This window comes from Balaenoptera borealis (genome assembly GCF_965194805.1).
Source record: "Balaenoptera borealis genome assembly, chromosome: 14".
NCBI classification, from domain to species: Eukaryota; Metazoa; Chordata; class Mammalia; order Artiodactyla; family Balaenopteridae; genus Balaenoptera; species Balaenoptera borealis.
Genome location: NC_138875.1, coordinates 39,856,439 through 39,862,745, shown reverse-complemented (window position 1 = coordinate 39,862,745; position 6,307 = coordinate 39,856,439). Strand labels below are relative to the sequence as shown.

Here is a 6,307-nt window from a genome sequence, read left to right as displayed (position 1 = left end):
GTATGTATTAGCACTTTATAATAAAGTGACATCCCTCAACAACATAATGATGATGCTCTAAATGATAGTAGGATGTTAAAACTTTTTTGGAGCACTAACTTTGGTTATTTAAATGTAAAAACTCAGCATTATGATTTGAAAATACTGAAAGTGATTTGAGAAATTAGAAGTTTAGCAATTATCTTACCTATATTTTATAAAACATATAGTGCCAAATATGTGCATGTACTCTACTGGATAATAATCATGTTTGTAACATGGGACTGCTATAGAACCGTAGTCACTTCTCTTGAATAGCTAAAAAATAGAAATTTGGGGATCACCAGCATATATATTGAATTTGAAGCTATGGTATTATATAAGGTCATGGGAAAAGGTAGTGAATAAGTTCTAGGACATTATCTTAGGAAATATCTGCATTTAAGGGTAAGCAAGGGAAAGTCAGTGAAAGAGATTTAAAAAGGAGCAATCAGTAAGGAAAAAGCAGAATGGGCCAGTAGCTCAGAAACCAGAAGAGGAGATCCTTTGAAGAGAGAAAAAGTGGCCAGCAAGGAAGATAAAATCAGGGTGTTATATTTAGCAATTAATAAATTAGAGGATATTTGTCAAGAATACTGTATAAATAAACTGACAAGACAGGGAAACATTGTTTTGGGCCAAAATTAAATTGGACATGAGAAATAGAGATAGTGAATATGGATTAATTTTTTAGAGTTTTGGTAATGGGGAGGAGAGAGAGATGTTGGCTGCTCAAGAAGAAGGTATTATTTGAGGAGGGAGTTTCTTAAGATGCACTTAGTTGAAGACTTATGGGAAGGAGCCAAAATCTGTTGAGACCATGAGAAAGATAGTATAATTTATAGGACAGTGTCTGAATGATATAGAAGAAGGTGAAGTCAGAAATACAGATGGAGAAGTTTGTCTTAGAAAGCATTCATCCATTCACTCATTCTTTCAACATTTATTGAATGCCAAGACCTGAGGGAATGATGTGTTGAGATGGAAGTTGGGGATATTTAACAAGGTCATGTTGGCCATCTGCCTTTTCAGTGAAATAGGATGTACTTAAAAATGAGTAAGTTTTTTGCTTCCAGATACAGTTGCTTAAAGCATCACCATTCCATTGTAAGTCTTTTTAAATTCACATCAGACAGTGTTATGTTTCAACTGTCAAACATAATTCAGAAAATTTAAGAGGGAAAGGAAAGTCTGTTTATCCATATTTGTATTCTTTCCATTCTTCCTTCTTGATGTTCCAAAATTCCTTCCTTTGTCATTTCCTTCCTATTTAGAGAATCTTTATCTACTCTTTTAGAATAGATATAAATTCTCTTAGCTGTCTTTCATCTAAGAATTTCTTGATTTCTCCTGCATTTCTGAAGGATATTTTTGTTGGATATAGAATTCTGGGGGTCGATAGTTCTTTTCTTTCAGCATTTGAAGAATGTGTCACTTCCTCTGCCCTTCATGTTTTATGATGAAAATCCAGTGTCATTCATTTAAAAAAAATTTTTTTAAGTTAATTAATTCATTTATTTTTGGCTGGGTTGGGTGTTTGTTGCTTCATGCGGGCTTTCTCTAGTTGCAGCGAGCGGGGGCTACTCTTCGTTGCGGTGCACAGGCTTCTCACTGCGGTGGCTTCTCTTGTTGCGGAGCACGGGCTCTAGGCACGCAGGCTTCAGTAGTTGTGTCTTGCAGGCTCTAGAGCACAGGCTCAGTAGTTGTGGAGCACGAACTTAGTTGCTTCACGGCATGTGGGATCCTCCTGGACCAGGGCTCAAACCCGTGTCCCCTGCATTGGCAGGTGGATTCTTAACCACTGTACCACCGGGGAAGTCCTATAATTCAGTTTTTTCCTTCTTTAAATGAGGTGTTGCTTCTCTCTTGCTTTCAAGAGTTTTCTTTGTCTTTAGTTTCCAGAAGTTTGATTATAATGTGTCTTGGCGTGGATTTTTTGGGGTTTATTCTGTTTGGGGTTTGCTTGACTTCTTTTTTTTTTGTTTTTGTCCACATTGGGTCTTCATTGCTGCACACGGGCTTTCTCTAGTTGTGGTGAGCAGGGGCTACTCTTCATTGCAGTGCATGGGCTTCTCATTGTGGTGGCTTCTCTTGTTGCAGAGCATGGGCTCTAGGCACGCGGGCTTTCGTAGTTGCAGCATGCAGGTGCAGTAGTTGTGGCACAGGGGCCCTAGAGCACGCAGGCTTCAGTATTTGTGGCATGTGGGCTTAGAAGTTGTGGCTCGCGGGCTTTAGAGCACAGGCTCAGTAGTTGTGGTACACAAGCTTAGTTGCTCCACGGTGTGTGGGATCTTCCCAGACCAGGGATCAAACCCGTGTCCCCTGCATTGGGAGGTGGATTCTTAACCGCTGCGCCACCGGGGAAGTCCCTCACTTGACTTCTGGACTGTAGGTTTATGGTTCTTGCCAAATTTGGGGAATTTTCAGGTGTTGGTTCTTTGTATATTTTTCCAGCCCCACCCTCTTTCTGCTCTCTTTCTGGGACTCCAGTGACTGGAACGCTGGATCTTTTACTATATTCCCTCAGGTTCCTGAGGCTCTGCTCATTTTCTTTGTCTGTTTGTTTTCTCTCTGATATTCAGATTGGATAAGGTGTATTGTTCTATCTTCAACTTCACTAGTTCTTTCCTGTGTACCCTCCATTCTGTTGTTGAGCCCATCCAGTAAGCTTTTTATTTTGGTTATTATTTTTTTCAGTTCTAAAGTTTCCATTTGATTGTTCTTTATATTTTCTATTTCTTTGCTGAGACTTTTTTCATTTGTCTTAAGCGTGTTTGTAATTGCTTATTGAAGCATTTCATGTTGGCGCCTTTAAAATTCTTGTCAGATAATTCCAACAACTGTGTCATTTCAGTATTGGCATCTGTTGATTGTCTTTTCTAATTCAAGTTTATCCTGGTTCTTGGTATGACAAGTGATTTTTAATTGTATTCTAGACATTTTGAGTATTATGTTATGGTCTTATTTAAATCATCTCTTTTAGCAGACTTTTTCTGACATCACACTAGTGGGGAAAGAGGAGTCTCCACCTCATTACTTTTAGGTGAAGGTGGAAGTTCAGGGTCCCTACTCAGCCTCTTTTGACACCCAGGGTGAGGTGGGCACTTAATTATTGCTGGGTGGGGGATAGAAGTTCAGCGCTGTACTAGACCTCTGCTGATACCACCTGGCTTGGATGGGGGCTTCCCAAATGGCCTCCACTGTTACTGCTGATATGTCATGAAATTCTTGGCTTTCCACTCAGCTTCCTCTGACACCACCCCAGTAGGGAGGGATACCTCATTAAAGGTAGTTGGGAGTGGAATTCCAAGCTAAGAGACGTCTGCTGATAATCATGAGGGTGAAAGAGGTAGGGGAGGGAGTCATTACCATCAGTCTTCCCCATTCAGTCTTCTCTGATACCACCCCAGCAGAGAGGGGTGGGGGAATAGAGGGACACCTAGAAGTCTAAGCTCCTCACTGAGCCTTTGCTGATGGAGGTGGGGTAGTGTTGCAATCTTTTCTGTGGTGTTTGGCTCGATTAAGGCAAAAGGTTCTTGTCTAAAAGGTTTTCATTTTGCTAGGTTCCCCCCCTCCCCCCATTTTTTCTTTTGGCTGGTGAAAGCAGGCCTCTCTTGGATTTTTCTTTTTGTCTGTGTCCATTGCCATTTCTGGGTTGTTGTTTTCTCCAGCACTCAGTCCTGGATATATGAGGTAAAAACAAAACTAGGCAGCTCTCCTCTGTGTTGTTCCCCAGGTTCTGAGACTCCTTGCCATTCTACCACCTCTCCATCTTTTAGAGTCTTCTTATGTTTGTATTGTATATCATGACCAGGACTTTTAACTATCATTAGTGAGAGAGATAGGGAAAATTATGTTTATGCCATCTTGTCTGGAACCAGAAATCCCATTATATTTATTTTACTTTTTTCTTTAAAAATTTTTTTCTGGCTAGTTAAATTGACTCAATTTTCTGAACATATCCTATTGTATTTAGACACTTTACCTTAGTCCATAAGATGATATTTTCCCTCCCAGTGCAGACATGGGTGAATTGATTTAGCTAAGACTGATTTTTCAAAAAAAAATATCACTACTAGACAGAAACTAAATATATAAAGTTTCTGCCTCCTAGTAGAATTTCTTAAACTAGTCAAAAAATAGAATATAAATCATTGGCTATTCAGTTCATTACTTTGAATTTTATGGTAGATTTCAATTCTCTGTTAAGCATATGTAGATAAAAACGTAGGTCTCAGGGATTGTTCTTTCAAATGTGGCCTCTTGGATTAATTTATTTAGTAGTCAATATTGTTAAAATATAGTAAGTCAAAAACCTAACTTCTTGATTTTAATGACACTGTAAAACTTTTCTCCTTGAATATTTTGGGCTGTTTCTCTATAATTTTTCTTAAGTGGAGGGTCAAGTAAATAATCTGGTTCTTTACCAGTTTTTAAAATATCATTCTGCTAAACAGTTCATGTAAGCTCAATTATATTAGGAACCAGTGAAGTGAAGTTGTTCATAAAATGCTTTATTACCTTTGGTTTTTGCAGCATTTGCTGGGTTTAGATAATAAACCTGCACATAGATGTTACTTAATTTTTCTCTGTGCAGTAATTTACATTTGTGAGCAGTAGCCCTAGTCATTTTCAAAGAGGGAAGAAATGAGATATTCCTACTGCTTTTTCCAATTTAACCTTAAAATGTTAGATGTGATTCCATTCTATAAGAACTCTCCTTTTTTACTCTAGTTATGAATACTATTTTATGGAAATTGTTTGATTTTTACTTAGAATTATCATATTGGTCATACTTTCATACTGCATTAAAAAGTACATGCAACTTTGGTGAGAGTGCTATTCCCCAAGGCTAATGGTCCGCAATGTTAAACTGAATTCAGAAGTCATACTATAAAGTTAGGCTTAAAAGTGTGCTTGGAAAAAAAAAAAAAAAAGTGTGCTTGGGCAAGGTAGGGGATGAATATCTATTTGAAAGTAGAAGAGACAAAATGTGGTTGTTTATTTTTTCCTGTGGACTCTTCCCCAATATAGATTGTCAAGCCTTACAGTTAATACTTGCTAATTGTTATGACTTCAGTAGTCAGCCACAATAGAAATGTATTTCTGTATGCTTCTTTCCAAAACAAAACAGTTGACCAAAAAAGAGAAAAAGCATCATCATTTGTAAGGATAGATTAAAGGGAGGAAGCAAAGGAGTCCAATAATGTATTACACTTCAACGTAAGGAAGGAGGATGGGCCTCCTCCCACTGATATGGAGTAGGGAGGGTTCTAGGAGATGGTATGCACACTGAAAGTGTGGTCCCTGGACCAGCAATCAGCATCCCTCAGAAGCTTGTTAGAAATGTAGAACCTTAGGCCCTACCTCAGATCTACTGAATCAGTGTCTGCTTTCTGACGAGATTCACAGGTGATACCTGTGTATAATACTATACTCCAAATCCCAGCTCACTGGCAGAGTAACTAACCTTGCATAAGTGTTTAGCCATTCTGTGCTGCAAACTTATTTGTAAAATTAGAGTAATAATAGTACTTTATGTTATTTTCTGTTGATGAGCGTTAAATATGATAATTTCTTTAAAGTACTTAGAAGTACCCCACCCTTAAGTAGAGGTTATACTGAGCTGTCTTCAGATATTCTAATTCAGGTACCTATTCCTGGTGATAAGCATTTAATTGTGCAGTAGGCGATGGTGGTCTGACTCTTATAAAAGAACTCTAATGAGGAACTGAAGAAGGGAGAGATGACAAGCACAAAACTGATAAGAGTTGGAAGATGAACTATATGAGGGAAGCATAATGCCCCTGGATTACTTAGCTTGGAAAAGAGAAGATTAAGGGACCTCTTACACTCATTTTACATTTCCACTCAGAAATGGATGATCTTACACAGCAGCATAAATAGTTCAAGGAGACAAATAGAGGTGTATGAAGAGAGAGAGGTGTTGTATGTATTGATATTGATAGTTCATGAAGGGTTTTAATTTAATGACAAGAACAAAACTCTTTTTCTTGAAGGTAGGGAGCAGAATGAGATGACTTCTTTCTAAGGTGCTTTTAGCCTGTTCCTCATGGCTGGAGATAGTAGGCCCTGGCTTGGTATGTTTAGCCCTGCTTCACAAAGCATTATACACATAACTTCACTTATTGGCCTTTCAGAGTCTAGAGAGCTTAGTGTGCAGACCATTTTCAGTGGTCTGTGTTGTCAGGAATTTACCCCTATTGAAATTTGAAATTTTCAAGTGTTAATCGTTGTTACTGCAGTTTGCCTTATAAAGTAGCTTCTG

The 6,307-nt window shown here is 38.3% G+C and overlaps 1 protein-coding gene across 12 annotated transcripts in view; it reads left to right on the top strand.

The window, feature by feature from the left end:
- Positions 1–6,307, top strand: part of KIAA1328 — a 382,354-nt gene that overhangs the window by 112,276 nt on the left and 263,771 nt on the right. The window lies entirely within an intron of this gene.